Raw genomic sequence first — 20,350 nt, 5'->3', positions numbered from 1 at the left:
CAAATTATTTTTTCTCTGTTGTGTGACATAAGAGCCCATTGTTCTGAATATGGATATCAAGATGTCTAAGCAGCAAGATGAAAAAAAAAAAAAAAACAAACTATAATTAACCCATTGTATTGTCTTTGTTCTCTTGTCAAAATCAATTGACCATAGTGTAGGGGTTTATTTCTAGATTCTAAACTATGTTCCATTGAGCTTTACGTGTATTTCTATGATTATGTAAATTTGGCAGTGTCTTGATTAGTGTGGTTTTATTGTAATGTTTATAATAGAGAAGTATGTGCCCTCCAACTTTGTTCTTTCTCAAGACTATTTTGTCTGTTCTGGGTCTCTTTTCATTTCCATATGAAATTTAGACTCAGCTTTTCAGTTTCTGCCTAAAGACAGCAAGGATTTTGACAAAAATCTCTTGAATCTGTAGATCAAATTAAGTAGTTTTGCCATCTAACAATAGAAAGTCTTCCAAATCATTAATATAGGATTGTTCTCCTTTTATTTACATCTTCTGTAAGTTCCTTCAACGTTATAAAATTTTCAATGTACAATCCTGCAGTTCTTTGATAAATTTATTTCTAAATATTTTATTATTTTTGATGCTATTGAAAATAGAATATTTTTTAGTTTTATTTGTAATTTTTATTATTTGTTTACAAAAATGCAATTGATTTTTGTATATGGATCTTTTATCCTGAAACTTTGCTGAAATACTTTGTTAGTCATTCTAGTACATTTAGTGGATTCCTTTCAATTTTGTATGTACAAGATCATGTCATCTGCAAATAAAGATAGCTTTACTTCTTTTCTACTTTGGATGCTTTTTATTTCTTTTTCTCATCTAAGATAAGGATAAGATAGTGTTTCCAGGACAATGTTGAGTAGAAGTGGTTAGAGCAGATATATGTGTATTGTTCCACATCTTAGGGGGAAAGCCTTCAGTCTTTCACCATTAAGAATGTTATTAGCTGTGAATTTTTCATAGATATCCTCATTAGGTTTAAGGGGTTCCATTCTATTTCTATTTGGTTGAGTGTTTTTATGACAAAAGGGTGTTGGATTTTCTCAAATATTTTTTTGTGCATCTATTGAGATCATCACGTGTTTCTTTGTCATTGATTCCATCTGTGGTGTATCACATTGACTGATTTTCAGATGTTAAACTCATCTTGCATTCCTGAGATAAATTCCACTTGGTCAAGGTGTATAATACTTTTTATATGCTGCCAGTTTAATCTTGTTAGTATTTTATCAAGGATATTTGCACTGAAATTCATAAGGGGTATTTTCTGTAATTCTCTCTTCATGTGATTTCTTTGGTTTTGGTATCAGGGTAACAATGGTATTATACAGTGAGTTGGGAAGTGTTCCCTACTCATTTTTTTGGAAAGCTTTGTAAAACATTGATATTTATTTTTATTTATATCTTTTATAGAATTAAGTAGTGAAAACATCTAACACTGGGACTTTTTTGTGTGTGTAGAAAGTTTTTAAATTACTGATTCAATCTCTGTTTGTTATAGGTCTCTTCAGATTTCCTATTTCTTTTTAAGCCAGTCTTGGTAGTTTATGTCTTTCTAGGAATTTGTCAATTTTATGTAGATTATTTAATGTCACATATATTTGTTCACAGTCTTCCATTATAGTTATTTCTCCTTCAGAAAGATAGATAATGATGTTTTCTCTTTCATTTCTGATTTTTAGTAATATGAATCTTCCCTCTCTTGTTTTTCTCTGGCTAGTTAAAGGTTTATCAAGTTGTTTCCTTTGAAAGAAACAACTTCCAGTTTTGTTGATTTTCTCTGTTGTTTCACTATACTCAACTTTATTTCCACTTTAATAACTAATATTTCCTCCCTTCTGTTTGATTTTGGTTCAGTTTGTTCTCCTTTTTTCTAGGTATTTTTATAGTAGAAGTTTAGATTATTTATTTCATTTATTTTCTTTTTTAATATAGGCATTTATATCTATAAATTTTCTTAAATTTTGCTATTTTTTCCATTTACCTCAAAGTATCTTCTAAAGTGCCTTGTAATCTCTTCTTTGATCCATTAGTTATTTAGAAATGTGTAATTTAATATCCATACATTTAGGAGTCTTACATTTCCTCTGTCACTGATTTCTAATTTAATTCCACTGTTGTCTGAAAATGTATTTTGTATAATTTTAACCCTTTTAAGTTGATTTATACTTGTTTCATAACCTAGAACATGGTCTATCATAGAGAACATTCCATAGTACATGACAAGAATATTCATTCTGCTCTTTTTGGGTGAGGTGTTCTCTATGTGCCTGTTAGGTCAAGTTGGTTCAGTACATTTCAAGTCTTTTATTTCCTTGTTGGTCTGCAGCCTAATTTTTTAAAAATTAATTATTCAAACTGAAAATTAAAATTTTCAACTATTGTTTTTGAGTTGTCACTTTCTCCCTTCAACTTAGTTTTTGCTCCATGTATTTTTGGCACTCTATTGTAATGTGCATATATATTTATAATTGTTATGTATATCTGTTAGATTGATCCTTTTATTAAAATATCCTTTTTTTGTCTCTAGTAATAGTGTTTGTCCTGAAGTCTGTTTTGTCTGACATTAGTACGCCAGCTTTCTTTGGGCTACTGTATTTTGAACCTATCTGTGCCTTTAATCCTAAATGTGTCTCCTGTAAGAAGTCATAGTTGGACATTTTAAAAAATCCGTTACTTCAATGTCCACCTTTTGTTTAGAGTGTTAAATCCATTTACATTAATGTAATTACTGAAAAGATAGTATTTGTGTCTGCCATTTTGGAATTTGTTATCTGAATGTCATGTCCTTTTTGTTCCATTTTCTTGCATTCATGTCTTCTTGTTGGATTAAATAAATATTTTCTAGCATACCATTTTAATTTTCTTTTTTTACTATATTATTTTAAAATCATATTTGGTAATTTCCCTAAAGATTACAATTAACATCTTAATTTAAACAATCTGGTTTGGATTAATACCAAACTGATTTCAACATTATACAAAAAGTTTGCTCCAATTGTATTCTATTCCTCTTTAATTCTTTTGTTCTATCAAAATCATCAAAATTACATCTTTATATATTATAAGCCCATCAACACAGTTCTATAATTATTGCTTTATGCAGTTGTTTTTCAATTAGGTAAGGGAAGAAAGGTGTAAAAAATACATATACACTGTATTTTATATTTATGTAGGTAATTTCCTTTACCTATGATCTTGTGTGTGTGTGTATGTGTGTGTGTGTGTGTGTAATTGTGTTACTGTATAGTATCATTTCTTTTTAGCCAAAATGATTCCCGTCAGTATTTCTTGTTACACAAGTCTTCTATTTATCTTTCTTATTGTCTGCAGATATCTTCATTTCCTTTTCATTTTTAAAGGATTGTTTTGCTGGACATAGAAATCTTGGTTGACATTCTTTTCCTTACAGGACTTTGAATATGTCATTCCACTGACTTCTTGTCTTCCTGGGTTTTTTCTTAGAAGTCAGTTGTTAATCTTCTTAGGGATACCTTAAATGCAATGAATCACTTATTTTTTGTTGTTTTAAAAATTCTCTGTCTTGAGATTGGTTAAAGAGGGCAGAGCAGAAGGACGTGCACTCACTCCCTCTTGCGAGAGCACTGGAATCACAACTAACTGCTGAGCAATCATCGACAGGAAGACGCTGGAACTCACCAAAAAAGATACCCCACACCCAAAGACAAAGGAGAAGCTGCAATGAGACGGTAGGAGGGGTGCAATCACAATAAAATCAAATCCCATAACTGCTGGGTGGGTGACTCACAAACTGGAGAACACTTATACCATAGAAGTCCACCCACTGGAGTGAAGGTTCTGAGCCCCATGTCAGGCTTCCAAATATAGGGATCTGGCAATGGGGGGAGGAATTCCCAGAGAATCAGACTTTGAAGGCTAGTGGGATTTGATTGCAGGACTTTGACAGGACTGGGGGAAACAGAGACTCCACTCTTAGAGGGCACAGACAAAGTAGTGTGTGCATCAGGACCCACGGGGAAGGAGCAGTGACCCCATAGAAGACTGAACCAGACCTACCTGCTAATGTTGGTGGGTCTCCTGCAGAAGCTGGGGGTGGCTGTGTCTCACCACGGGGACAGGACACTGGCAGCAGAAGTTCTGGGAAGTACTCCTTGGCATAAGCCCTCCCAGAGTCCGCCATTAGCCCCACCAAAGAGCCTGAAGACTCCAGTGCTGTGTTGCCTCAGGCCAAACAACCAACAGGGTGGGAACTCAGCCCCACCAATCAGCAGACAAGCAGATTAAAGTTTTACTGAGCTATGCCTACCAGAGAAACAGGCAGCTCTACCCACCACCAGTCCCTCCCATCAGGTAGCTTGCACAAGCCTCTTAGATAGCCTCATCCACCAGAGGGCAGACAGCAGAAGCAAGAAGAACTACAATCCTGAAGCTTATGGAATGAAAACCACATTCAGAGAAAGATAGACAAAATGAAAAGGCAGAAGACAATGTACCAGATGAAGGAACAAGAAGAAACCCCAGAAAAACAACTAAATGAAATGGAGATAGGCAACCTTTCAGAAAAAGAATTCAGAGTAATGAGAGTGAAGATGATCCAGGACCTCGGAAAAAGAATGGAGGCAAAGATGGAGAAGATGCAAGAAATGTTTAACAAAGATCTAGAAGAAGTAAAGAAAAAACAGAGATGAAAAATACAATAACTGAAATGAAAATACACTAGAGGGAGTCAATAGCACAATAACTGAGGCAGAAGAACGGATAAGTGACCTGGAAGACAGAATGGTGGAATTCACTACTGTGGAACAGAATACAGAAAAAAGAATGAAAAGAAATGAAGACAGCCTAAGAGACCTCTGGGACAACATTAAACGCAACAACATTTGCATTATAGGGGTCCTAGAAAGAGAAGACAGAGAGAAAGGACCTGAGAAAATATTTGAAGAGATTATAGTCGAAAACTTCTCTAACATGGGAAAGGAAATAGTCACCCAAGTCGGGAAGTGCAGAGAGTTCCAGGCAGGATAAACCCAAAGAGAAACATGCTGAGATACATAGTAATCAAACTGACAAAATTTAAAGACAAAGAAAAATTATTAAAAGCAACAAGGGAAAAACAACAAATAACATACAAGGGAACTCACATAAGGTTAACAGCTGATTTCTCAGCAGAAACTCTACAAGCCAGAAGGGAGTGGCACGATATATTTAAAATGGTGAAAGGGAAGATCCTACTACCAAGATTACTATACCCAACAAGGATCTCATTCAGATTTAACAGAGAAATCAAAAGCTTTACAGGCAAGCAAAAGCTAAGAGAATTCAGCACCACCAAACCAGCTCTACAACAAATGCTAAAGGAATTTCTCTGAGTGGGAGACACAAGAGAAGAAAAGGACCTACAAAAAGAAACCCAAAATTATTAATAATATGGTAATAGGAACATATATATCGATATTACCTTAAATGTGAATGGATTAAATGCTCCAACCAAGAGACACAGGCTCGCTGAGGGGATACAAAAACAAGACCCATATATATGCTGTCTACAAGAGACCCACTTCTGGCCTAGGGACAGATACAGACTGAAAGTGAGGGGATGGAAAAAATATTCCATACAAATGGGAATCAAAGGAAAGCTGGAGAAACAATACTCATATCAGATAAAGTATACTTTAAAATAAAGGATGTTACAAGAGACAAGGAAGGACACTATGTATTGATCAAGGGATCAATCCAAGAAGATCAAATAATAATTATAAATATATATGCATCCAACATAGGAGCACCACAATACATAAGGCAAATGCTAACAACTATAAAAGAGGAAATCAACAGTAACACAAAAATAGTGGGGGACTTTAACACCTCACTTAGCACCAATGGAAAGATCATCCAGACAGAAAGAGAATAAGGAAACAGAAGCTTTAAATGACACAATAGACCAGATAGATTTAATTGATATTTATTGGATATTCCATCTGAAAACAGCAGATTATAGTTTCTTCTCATGTGCATATGGAACAGTCTCCAGGATAGATCACTTCTTGGGTTACAAATCAAGCCTCAGTAAATGTAAGAAGATTGAAATCATATCAAGCAACTCTTCTGACCACAACGCTATGGGATTAGAAATCAATTACAGGGAAAAAACATAAAAGGAACAAACACATGGAGGCTAAACAAGACGTTACTGAATAACCAAGAGATCACTGACAAATCAAAGAGGAAATATAAAATACCTAGAGACAAAAGACAATGAAAACGCAATGATCCAAAACCTATGGGATGCAGCAAAAGCAGTTCTAAGAGGGAAGTTTATAGCAATGCAAGCCTACCTCAAGAAACAAGAAAAATCTCAAATACACAATCTAAAGTTACACCTAAAGGAACTAGAGAACGAAGAACAAACAAAACACAAAGTTAGCAGAAGGAAAGAAATCATAAAGATCAGAGCAGAAATAAATGAAATAGAAACAAAGAAAACAATAGCAAAGATCAATAAAACTAAAAGTTGGTTCTTTGGGAAGATAAACAAAACTGATAAAACTTTAGCCAGCCTCATCAAGAAAAAGAGGGAGAGGACTAAAATCAATAGAATTAGAAATGAAAAAGGAGAAGTTACAATGGACACTGCAGAAATACAAAGCATCATAAGAGACTACTATAAGCAACTCTATGACAATAAAATGGATAACCTAGAAGAAATGGATAAATTATTAGAAAGGTATAACCTTCCAAGACTGAATCAGGAATCAATAGAATTTATGAACAGACCAGTCACAAGTAACGAAATTGAAACTGTGATTAAAAATCTTCCAACAAACAAAAGTCCAGGATCAGATGGCTTCACAGGTGAATTCTATCAAACATTTAGAGAAGAGCTAATGCCCATCTTTCTCAAATTCTTCCAAAATATTGTAGAAGAAGGAACACTCCCAAACTCATTCTACGAGTTTGCTAGATACCAAAACCAGACACCATGACCCTAATACCAAAACCAGACAAAGATACTACAAAAAAGAAGATTACAGACCAATATCACTGATAAATATAGATGCAAAAATCCTCAACAAAATACTAGCAAACAGAATCCAACAACACATTAAAAGAATCATACACCATAATCAAGTGGGATTTATCCCAGGGATGCAAGGATTCTTCAAGATACACAAATCAATCAATGTGATACACCATATTAACAAATTGAAGAAAAAAAACCATATGATCATCTCAATAGATGCAGAAAAAATTTTTGACAAAATTCAACACCTATTTATGATAAAAACTCCCCAGAAAGGGGGCAGAAAGGAAACCTACGTCAACATAACAAAGGCCATATACGACAAACCTACAACAAACATCATTCTCAATGGTGAAAAATTGAAAGCATTTCCTCTAAGATCAGGAACAAGACAAGGATGTCCACTCTCACCACAATTATTCAACATAGTTTAGGAAGTCCTAGCCACGGCAATCAGAGAAGAAAAAGAAATAAAAGGAATACAAATTGGAAAAGAAGAAGTAAAACTGTCATGGTTTGCAGATGACATGATACTCTACATAGAAAATCCTAAAAATGCCACCAGAAAAATACTATAGTTAATCAACGAATTTGGTAAAGTTGTAGTACAAAATTAATGCACAGAAATCTCTTGCCTTCCTATACAATAACAATGAAAGATCAGAAAGAGAAATTAAGGAAATAATCCCATTCACCATTGCAACAAAAAGAATAAAATACCTAGGAATAAACCTACCTTAGGAGGTAAAAGACTTGTACTCAGAAAACTATAAGACACTGATGACAGAAATCAAAGATGACACAAACCGATGGAGAGATGCACCATGTTTTTGGATTGGAGGAATCAATATTGTGAAAATGACTATACTACCCAAAGCAATCTACAGATTCAATGCAATCCCTGTCAAATTACCAATGGCATTTTTTACAGAACTAGAACAAAAAATCTTAAAGTTTGTATGGAGACACAAAAGACCCTTGAGCAGCCAAAGGTTGAGGGAAGAAAATGGAGCTGGAAGAATCAGACTCCCTGACTTCAGACTTTACTACAAAGCTGCAGTAATCAAGACAATATGGTACTGGCACAGAAACAGAAATATAGATCAATGGAACAAGATAGAAAGCCCAGAGATAAACCCACACACCTATGGTCAACTAATCTATGACAAAGGAGGCAAGGATATACAATGGAGAAAAGACAGTCTCTTCAACAAGTGGTGCTGGGAAAACTGGACAGCTACATGTAAAAGAATGAAATTAGAACACTCCTTAACACCATACACAAAAATAAACGCAAAATGGATTCGAGACCTAAATGTAAGACCAGACACTATCAAACTCTTAGAGGAAAACATAGGAAAAACACTCTGACATAAATCACAGCAAGATCTTTTTTGATCCACCTCCTAGAGTAATGGAAATAAAAACAAAAATAAACAAATGGGACCTAATGAAACTTCAAAGCTTTTGCACAACAAAGGAAAGTGTAAACAAGATGAAAAGACAACCCTCAGAATGGGAGAAAATATTTGCAAATGAATCAATGGACAAAGGATTAATCTCCAAAATATATAAACTGCTCATGCAGATCAGTATTAGAAAAACAAACAACCCAATCAAAAAATGGGCAGAAGACCTAAATAGACATTTCTCCAAAGAAGACATATGGATAGCCAAGAGGCACATGAAAAGCTGCTCAACATCGTTAATTATTAGAGAAGTGCAAATCAAAACTATAATGAGGTATCACCTCACACGAGTTAGAATGGGCATCATCAGAAAACCTACAAACAACAAATGCTCGAGAGGGTGTGGAGAAAAGGGAACCCTCTTGCACTATTGGTGGGAATGTAAATTGATACAGCCACTATGGAGAACAGTATGGAGGTTCCTTAAAATATTAAAAATAGAATTACCATATGACCCAGCAATCCCACTACTGGGCATATACCCTGAGAAAACCAAAATTCAAAAAGGCACATGCAACCGATTGTTCATTGCAACACTCTTTACAATAGCCAGTTCATGGAAGCAACCTAAATGCCCATTGACAGAAGAATGGATAAAGAATATGTGGTATATATATGCAATGGAATATTACTCAGCCATTAAAAGGAGCGAAATTGGGTCATTTGTAGAGATGTGGATGGACTTAGAGACTGTCATACAGAGTTAAGTAAGTTAGAAAAAGAAAAACAAATATCGTATATTAATGCATATATGTGGAATCTAGAAAAATAGTACAGATGAACTGGTTTGCACAGCAGAAATAGAGACACAGATGTAGAGAACACATGTGGGGAAAGGGGGGAAAGCAGGGGCAGGGTGGTGGTGGTGGGATGAATTGAGAAATTGGGATTGACCTATATACACTAATATGTATAAAATAGATAACTAATAAGAATGTGCTGTATAAAAAAATAAATAAAATAAAATTCAAAAGAAATTTCTCTATCTTGACTTTTGATAGTTTGACCATGATGCATGTATATTGTGGATCTCCTTGAGTTTATCCTACTTTCAGTTTGTCAAACTTTGTTTTTCCAATTCAGAATGCTTTTTTCTATTATTTCTTTAAATATTCTTTCTGTACCCTTCTCTCTCCTCTTGAGAGTCTTATACATATGCTGCTATGTTTAACGTTGTTTCACAAGTCTCTGAGGCTCTTTTTAGTTTTCTTTATTCTTTTTTCTTTCTGTTCCTCAGACTGTATAATCTCAGTTGACCTATATTCAAATTTCCTCTTCTTTTCCTGCCAGCTAAAATCTGCTGTTAGGAATCTTTTTTGATTTTTAAAAAAATTTCATTCGTTGTACTTTTTCAACTCCAGAATTTTTATTTGGTTCTAGCTCTTTTGTGAAAAAAATTATTTTCTTTTTATTGATATTTTGTTTTTGGTGAAACATCTCTTTTATACTTTTATACTTTTGACAGGATATCCTTTAGTTTTTGAACATATTTATAATAGCTTTTTTAAAGTTGATATCTATTAAGTTCAATGTCTGGGCTTCCTTGGGGACTTTTTTTTTGACTTCTATTTTTTTGTTTGTTTTGTATTGAAAGACAATAATATCCTGTTTCTTTGGTGTCATAATGCTTTCTTTTAAACTAGACATTTTAAATAATATAATGTGGCAACTCTTGTACTAAAATCAGTCCTCCTCTCCACCCCAAGCCAGTGTTTGTTTCTACTGTTTGTTGTTTTTGTTTTGCTGCTGTTTTTGTATTTAGTGACTTCCCTGGAAAATTCTGTAAATTCAGTGTTCTTTGTCATGTGCAGCCATAGAAGCCTCTATTTTCTTAGCTTAGCCAAAGATTTCTTTAAAAGCTCTGAATCAATAAGTCCCTTACACTTTACTGAGGAGCTCTGTATTTAGTTGAGTCATGCTGGAAGTTCACAGCCCTGACTTAGACTCACCTTTCTGCTTGTTTGGAGCTTTAATATTGACCAGAGGCAATAAATTAGGGGTTTATTTGAACTTTTCTGGGCATTCCCAAAGCATTGTACATGCATATGTCTTTCTAGATCACCAAGAATGTATCCTTATTTGTAAGCCCCTCATTTTCATCTCATTACTCTGATGTTCCTCTAAGTTTATTGTCCAGATTTTTGATAGCTCTGATTGGTATCACTGCCGCAGGCAGCTATGATATTAAACAATTGTCTCATATATATATATATATATATGTTTTTCATTTGACAAGTGCCCCAAGGGAAAGGCTGTTTATTCTGAGCAAACTTAAACTTAGGTCAAATAAAGACAAGCCCTGAGAATGGAGCTTTTCGGGGAGCTGCCAGACAGGTCAAATAGTGACAGTTCTCTGGCACCTGGACTTTTTGTTGAGCTCCATACTCATTCTGCTCCCTCCATTGGCTGATATTTTGTGGGTTTTCATACATATGATAATATTGATATTGGATTTCATGGCTACAAAAGAGTTGAGGAGAATAAGATTTGAATAGAGTGAGTTAAAATGCCACAAAAATCACTGCTCTTACAGAGATTTAGAAATTTTTCTTGAATAAACACGAATGGTTTTGATTTATTTCAAGTGCTCTGAAAAGGACAAATTTTAAAAGTTTTACCATTGTTCTCATCGCTTCTATGGAGGAGTGGATTTTTGGATGTTCTTTCTGGGCCATCCTGGAAGTTCTACAGGATGTAGATAATAACCATTGTGAGATATTGGTTCAGAGACTGTCTTATCTACCTGAGTCTGGTATTGAACGTAAGATGTTTTTGAATCCTATAGAAACTATAGAAACTAAACTTTTTTTTTTTCCCTTCTGAGCTCTAAAATGGGTTTTCTAAAGAGTTATCTCTATGATCTCCTTTTCAGAACTCTATTGACTAAAGACTAGATATCTTTTGAAGTAAAATATCTAATTCTCTTCAGATGCTAATCTTTAAGTTGGTAGTGTGTCTTCCACACTCCTTCACTTATGTCAGTAAGAATGAACTATATTGAGCTGAAGCCAATGTCTTGAAAATAATTTTTCATATTGAAATTATCTCATAAGTAAGTGGAAATTTTAAAATACCCAAGTCATGGTCAAATAAGAAATAACCATGCATTGAATTTTGCGATCTTGACTTTTGAATTGTAAACACATTGGGAGGAGAGAGCTTGTCCCTCTCATTTAGTTCTTCCTAGTGGTACTCTACAGGACCAACTTTCTAAACAATTCTCAGTCTCTGTTTAATCAATTATTCTTTTATTTACTTCATTTGTTGTTTAGAGAGATGAATATCTTTTGTTCTCAAGGATAGAACTAGGTACTCACTGTTTTGCATTGTTTATATCTTTCCAAACTTGTTGATAGAATATAATGCACAAGTATACATATTCACTGATGATTAAATTTCACAGAGTGAATAATCCACTTTTTCCTTATTATACAATTACTCAGGGACAATATTTTCAACACTAAGAGAAAACTGAATGCAAAATTGCCCATAAATCTCAAACTCTATTATAAAATGTCAAAATTTCAAAGGGTACTACTTGCTTCCAACTGTCAGATCACTGTAGTTAAGTAAAACATGTTCCTATGAAGAGGTGAGTGACCAATATCTGTTTGTTTGCAAAGCAGTTAGAATAAATAAATGACAGCCTTAAACTAAACATAAATAGTGTTCATCTATTCTTTTCTAAATCAAATCCTTGATCTTTCAAATAGCCCAAAACTGAAACAAACTTAGAGATATAAGCACTCTTTGTACAATATTGATATTATATACAACTTAAAATTACAAAGACTAAAAGTCTGCTTAGTTTCCTGTCATTATAATCAAATCTTATATCAATAATCAAATACTTGATATATAAACTTTGCACCTTCATTATACTTTTTGACTCATAAACAATCTGTATGAACTGTGTTAAATTGATGAATGAAACAAACAAACAAAAATTTAACTAAGAATGCATTGTCATTGAATGGAAGAAATTGAACTAAAACACTTTAATTTTAAAAACCAGTGAGTTTTAGATTTCTTTTATTTAAATTTAAATCATATGAAGGCAGGAAAGAAATGAGTTACCATTATTTGAAATTTTAGGTAAAATTTGAACAAGAAATTAAAATTTATGAGTCTTATTTATTCCATTCCATATATCTAAAGGTAATAAGTGCATTAGAAAAAATTAAGAAAATAATTTTTAAAAAAGCAAATATTTTCCAATGAAATCAAAATATTTTGAATAAAAGTTTTTAGTTTTATTTTTATTGATTCTTCTGTTGTGTACCTTAAATGTTAAAAACTGATACTGGTTATGAGCTCATGTGGAAAGCAGCTCAAATTAAATTTAATAAGCTAAATGGCAAAGAGCTGTTTTTCCTAAACTGAGAAGCTGTTGTCATAAAAATGCAACATTTTTATTAGCGTCATCAAGATTGTATCAACAAAGCCTTGAATAACAGGCCTTGCATTAGAATGCATTGTTATTTTCTAATGTATCATCTGCACAAAATGGTGTTGTATATTGTTTTGAGTACTGGTGATTAAAAGCAAAAAAAAAAAAAAAAAAAAACATGTAATTTCAGTTAATTTAGCTATTAACATTGTTTAAGTTCCCTGATTTGTTCAAAACAATGCTAGATTTTGTGAGAGGTACAAAAAAACAAAAACCTCAATTCCTACTTATTTTCAAAGAGTTTTCATGCCAGTTTGAAAGATGTCATATAAACAGATGGCTGTAGGAAAAGGTAAAGCAAGGGAAGTTTAGATATTTAAGGTCTGAGTATCTTGAGAACTCAGAAAAGGAGGAAATGCCAGTCAGCTAGCAAATCTGTCTCACCCTGATGCTGTGCTGAAGGAACAGGAGGCTTTAGTTCCTCATCAACCGTGTGACAGCAAAATTTAGCTACCTGTAACCAAAGCACAATGTCCTGGGACCTCTTCTGTTATGAGTTATTTAAAGTGCAACTCCAGCTCATGTTCAAAGTCAGGAGAGAACAATAATATTAATATAGTTACCTTATATATGGCTCCTGTTTTGCCCCAGGTAGTAGAACAATGATATACTGTACTGTACTATTCCACCACTTCCCCTTACAATTAGTATATTCCATTAGTTGTAGCTAGCTTTTGAAAATAACTTATTACCTTTGTAAAAAAGTTGAAAGAAGTAAAATGGAAAAATATTTGCCAAATAGAGAAAGCATGGACTGTTGAATTAATCAAACCTATTGAATCCCAATTCTAGAAATGTCAATCTGGTAACACTGAGTTATTTCATTCAACTTCAATTTTATCATGTCTTGAATGGAAATAATGCCTTTTCTGATTATCATTGATGGCTGTTTGTATTAAATGAGAAAAGAATAAATTGTCTAAAAGCAGTATTTGACACTTAGTAAGTGCTTAACTCATTTTCTTCTTATTTTTAAATCTCAGTCAACATCATTTTTCACCTTTAGATTCTTTTACTCTTTTTAGAACAGTGTATAAAAGCTCACATTATTGTACTGCAGTTTCTTTTCCCCTAGGTCAACATTACTGAGATTTCTTTCCTCATCCCCTCCCTGTCTAGAGAATTTTATTATTCAATTGTTTTGTTTAAAAGGTATATATGCACGTGTTATAAGTATATTTTATACTAACAAAACAAATAACAAAACTTGATTAGTAATTAACAACATTTAAAACACAACTTTTAAATGAAGTTATATTTCATGACTAGACTTTTCAATTAATGATTCCTAATTACTATTGACATTATTATTTAGCTATTCCTATCACTATTCTATATTCCTTTCACTCTTCTAGTAGGTATTTTACTTGTTAGCAATTCATACTTTAATTATACTTTTAAATATCTATCAAATCTATTTCTTTTACTAGAACCAATCATTTTAGTGAAAAACTTTGGCTAAATTAAAGATTCTTTCTGTTTTGTTTATTCATATATAGCCATAATGTTGATATTATTAATTTAATACAATAGCATGACATCTTTATTTGAAATATTAGCAATTGTACTTATAATGTGGCATGAAGTAATTAAAAATTTTAATGATCTTTATTATTGTTTTCAATTTTTGAATTTACTTTAGCAATTACACTTAATAGGATTCATTTTATTTCTAGTTTTTATTAATTGTTTTTTATGTTTATTACTTAGTATCACTAATTTTAATTAAATTTAATTAAACACTTCCTTATTTGTAGCTTAAAGAAAATTAGGTAAAGTAGTAATGTTTAGAAAATGTACTTTTCTTACAAAAGACAAAATATTAAGTTTCTAAATGTGTAATCATTTGATTTAGATAGGCTTTGAAATCAATATAATTTCATGTTTCAGTTGTATTTCAAAACATTTAGAAACTGTCTAGTAAGTTTGGTGTTGACATATTAGAGTTTAGAATTTATTGCTTCAATTATTCCTTGTAAATAGCTATTTTTAAAATGACTTATTCTGTGATTGAAAAACAATATAGCATTGTTCTCTGATTGAAAAATTAAATTGGCACTTGTCACCATAGAAACAAAGTTGAAAACAAAGAATTGCTAAAGAAATCCAAAGAGCTTTGCAAGGAATTTGACAGATTGATTTGTTAATTTAAAGGAACCAAACAAAATTGTGAAATTCATAAAAATTACAGTGTTTTTTTACCTAAATTTACTATATATGCTATTACTGTAAACCCATCAAATTTTTATTATTTTTTAATATTCAAGGTTTTTTTCCTGTTCCTTTCTTAATTAAAAAGCTTCAGTTAGATGATAATAATACAAATCTAGTACAAAAGCTTGTTAGCTAACTGTTGCATAATGTTATCTCATTAAACAATCTTGTGCTAAAACCATAATTATTTCAGTTTTATTCATGACAAACCTGAGGCTCAGGGAAGCTAAATAACATATCTAGGGTAATTCAGCTACAAAATAGACAAGAATTTGAACTTGAGTCTGTCTGTTTTTTGCTAATTGGGTCTCATTGGAAGGAGGCTCTGAGATGGATATTAATTAGTAAAGAAATTAGGATATAAGAAGTTTATCAGTTTATCAGATGAATGAATGAATAAAATGAGGTATATCCATACAGTGGAATATTCTTCAGCAATAAAAATGAATGAAGTACTGATACATGGTGCAGCATAGAAGAATCTTGAAACGTTATGCTGAAAGAAGACAATCATTAAAAACCCAAATATTGTATATTTCCATTTATATGAAATTTCAAGAATAAGCAAAGCTATAAAGACAGAAAATGTATTAGTGTTTGCCAAGGACTGAGGGCACTGGGGGAAAATGTTGAATGACTACAATTGGATACAGAAATTCTTTTCTGAGTGATGAAAATGTTCTAAAATTGCCTGTGGTAATGGTTGCACAATTCTGTAAATATACTAAAATCAATGAGTTCTATATTTTAAATGGATTTTTAAAAAAAGAAGTTTCTCAGAGAATGCTTCCTTACGGGTTAAAAAAGAAGTAGTATTAGGCCAAAGTATAACTTGGGATGTGATGCAACCTCAGAAAATGCCAATCTGGAATGGCCCTTCAGAGTTGTTCCAAGATGAGGCAAGGAAGATAAAATTTTATACCACTACATCAAACAATCTTTGAATGCAGGCTTCCCTTGGTTAAAGGGCTTGATCATTGCCAAGGTAGCTCTCTATGGCCAAGGAAATTTCCAAAAAGACTGCCAGCTAATGCTTATCAGCCAGATATATGCCAGCAACTAGAGAAATAAATCCTTTAGTCTTGAAAAGATATATGTTTGTCCAGCACATCACAAAATCCACTACTCCATACCCCGAAATCATACTTTCTGTGATGCCACCCTGTCAACTAGACTATCACTTTGATCACACATGGCTGCTGTAGTTGTTGAAACAACATGGTTTTCTTTCTGTAGAAGAGTTATCCTTTCTTTACTGGTAATCTAAAGCCCAGCCCATATCACTGAGTTAATGTGAAAAATAAAGGAGATGATTTAAATTTTGGCAGCATACAATCTTTGTTTTGAATTTCAAATCTATAGGACTTCCTACAGATGCATTTATTTATTTAAAAACATGTAAATAATGCTTTTGATTTTCAAATTCTTTTGCTTTTGAAATTACAATTTTAGTTTTATTACATATTAAATTTTATAGTGTGGCAGAGATGAACTAGTTCTTCTTCAACAAAATTTTATGTCTTCTGACATCACAGGCTATATTTCCCAGATTCTCCTACAGTTGGATTGGCCACATGACCAAGTCAAGGGAAGATGCACCTGTCTGATATATGCTACTTCTAGACATGACCCATGGAAAAAAGTCACACACATTATTTTCCCATGTTCTTTTTCCTTGGAAGCACTGCATTGAGGATGGTGGAGCTACAAGATGAAAAGAGTTTGGATTTTTAAACCACCACTTGTGGGAGAGCGGTTCTCAAGTCAAGATGAGCTAATTTGGACTTTATGAATAGGAAATAAATTCATTTTTGGGAGACACTAAAATTTTATCTCAGTCTACCAGTGCTATCTTGATTAATACAGGTGAAATTTGCAATTTTATTTTATGCCTGCAGAATGTCTTTAACTTTCTGTTTTCCTTCTTAAATATACTTAAATTTCTGTAATGTGACCATATTTAACTTATACCTTATATTTACTACTGTTCTCTTAAGAAAAACAGCACTAAAAACTTATACTGATTTTACCTTTTAAAAATTATTTTGTTTTAGTCATAGTTTTATTTATGATGATCAAATATTTTAAAATTATATCCCTTTTGTTTACTTGTTAATTACATATATTCTATTAATATATTTATTAATCTAAGCAATTTTCCGTTTTGCAATGAATCACAATTGATGAATGCTTCTTTGAAAGTTAATGTACAAGTGGTATAATGATTAATTCCATTGTGTTTTCTTCTTTTTATACTTTAAAATGATTTTTCTTGATCAACTAACTTCCCTCAAAATATCACAACATGCTAAGATCCTTACTTCAATACCCTGTATCCATTCAGGGTCTTTCGAGTACAATAAACAGGATTTCAGATCCTGCCCCCTCTCACTTCCCTATCCCCCGACTCCAGGGAAGATATGGGCTGCTTCCAATACAACTCATAATAAGTTGTGCAGGTTGCTTGGCAAGATTGAAGATACATTTGTAGTTAGGGGGGTCACATTTAAGATGGTCCTTGAAAATGAAAACATACCATACCAAGTAGATAAAGAAGTTGGGGCATATGTATAGCAGGGAGAGTAACATGGGATAAGGACACTCCAGTCTGTGGTATCCATCTGTCCAAAAGCATAGAGTTGACATATTGTATGACATGTTCAGAGAACCAAGAATAGTACAAGGTGGCTGGGGTAGAGAGGGTATGGTAGTGTGTGATAGATGAGACAATTTGTGAATGATTTTCTCTTTCAAGCTTTAGAATTTGGATGTTAGATATCAATTTAAATAGTTGTTTCAATATTTTCCCTCTCTCTCTTTTTCCGTTTTAAAGAGAATTGACACCATCTTATGTGTATTATTGGATATGGTAGATGAATTGGAGCTGGTGTGAAAGAGATTCCATTAATTCAGATAAGAGATGAGGAAGATCTACATGAGGAGAGAGATAAACCAACACACTTTGAAAGTTTAGCTTCAAAATGTTTAACATGATGACCTTTCCTTTTGCTCCTTCTTTTTTTTTTTTTATAGTACTGCTTTTTCACAGTCGCCACTTAAGGAATATTTATATATTTCTTAAAGAAACATATTGGAGGCACGGTGCATGTCTATTCAGTTCCCTTTTTGGTTAGGGTGACCATATAATTTGTTGTGCTTTCACTATTTTCAGGGATATTGGGGAAGCTACTTATAATTGAACTGGGACAATAGTTTAATTATAAATAAAAACAAAAACCCTGAAGGGAATATAAGATAATATAAGAAGAGGACAAAATTTTTAAAAATGAATACATATAAGAATAGGATGAAAGAAAGCAAACAAGATAAATATTAAAATGCAAAGTTCAATGACTTCTAAAATTCTATTGCCAAAGAATTTCCTCTCTGAGCTTTTATGAATTTTTAAACTGAAAACAAGTACAGTGAAATCCATTGTAATTTTTCCCTTCTGTTCTTACATCTTCATTCTCTCCTTTCTAACTGTCTTCCAAATTTATCCTTTTCTTGTCTTTTTCTTTTTTGTCTTTCCTGATTTGTTACAATGCTTAAGGGTAGTATATGTGCTCAATTTTAAGTGCTATTTTCATTTCTTATTCCTCTTACAGTTAACTCTTCTATTGAGAAATAAATTCTAATGTCCTTCTTGATTCTTAACAGTGCTGCATCAGTGTATGTGTGACTTGTGGTGAGTTGTCTTGGTTATTTTTGGAAAGATCACAAATTATACATAAAGAAGATGTTCATATGTATGCTAATTTATACATAGCGTTAATTATATGAGCCAATATAAATGTTAAAGTTTGGAGGTTTACACTGCTACATTTTCTCAATTTGAAAATATTCTAGAGTTACCACAACTTTGAATGTTACCTTTTTTTTTTTTTTTTCACTTTGAGCTAATCTCAGAGTACTAAAAAAAAACTCACCAATTCAAAGTCATAACGTATAGAATATGCAAAAATATGGCATAGAAACTTTTCTTAAGTCAATACTAACATGACCAGAATATTTAACTAACATGTTAAATTACTGGTGTTCTAGAAGGTTTATATTTAAGCACAAAATGGATGGCCACGCATTTGGTACTAGATTAAGATACAAAATGGGTGATTTATTCCAATCACTGGAAATATTTGAATATTAAAGACCTTATTTAGAAACAGCATACATCCATTATTTGTATAAGTGAGTAGGATGAAGTACAAGGTCACATCTCTTTGATAACTTAAATAGAACAATAACATTCAGGTTTGACTTTCTGAGGTGAATTCTGCTAGCTCAGTACAAACTGACACACGGTGAGGATAGCCAAAACATAAACAAATACGATATGAAGTCTAGGGAGGAGAGGTGTCAGAAAGAATGATTTAACAGAAAATTCTAGTGGTGTCAGTTACTTTAGAATACATTGACACTTCCCTTACACAGCTATTCTTTTTAATTATGATAAATAATCGTAAAGATTTTTATTTTCAAATAGGCAAATGGCCACTGGGCTTAGAACCTGTGTAATCACATTTATTTATTTATTTATTTCCAAAAGCTTAAATCTAATCTTTATGAAATTTCTATTGGAGATAAACATAATAAATTCTAGAATTATAGAAGAATGAAATATGTCAACATGGCAACTACTCATAATATATAATACCCCAGTTTATATAATAAAATGAATCTGGAAATTCATATTTAATGTTAATACAGCTATTTCAGTTTACATACAAATTATGAACTCTTTCTATTTAACATGAATTTTTGTGTGCTATTTTCCTCCTTACAGCAAAAGAATTATATAGCTCATATTTCATCTTTACTTAAATTGTTACCACTTCACTTTTGGTTTTATGGAATTGTTTGAGGATAAATCATTTTAGACCTCATGGCAACATGAATTTGTTGGGTCTTATGATATTTTTATATTCATGCTTCAAGAGAGCCTATAAAAATCCAACACTTGACTAGGAAGGCCACATGCAAATCCTAGCAAGATGTCCAGGTATGGTGGTGAAATAACCTTTCTTTGCATTCTATTTTGATAGATACCTGTTACATTTACTTCACAATGTTGTACCTATTTAAGAACATTCCAACTGTAATTTCCATGATTGATTGAATGTCCTCAGCTGTGGGATAAAGAAGTCAATATACTAGGGATATATATCTATATATATGTATATATCTTTATTTATCTA

Source organism: Balaenoptera physalus, assembly GCF_965194825.1.
Source record: "Balaenoptera physalus genome assembly, chromosome: 4".
NCBI lineage: Eukaryota > Metazoa > Chordata > Mammalia > Artiodactyla > Balaenopteridae > Balaenoptera > Balaenoptera physalus.
Note: the sequence above shows the minus strand (reverse complement) of the source record.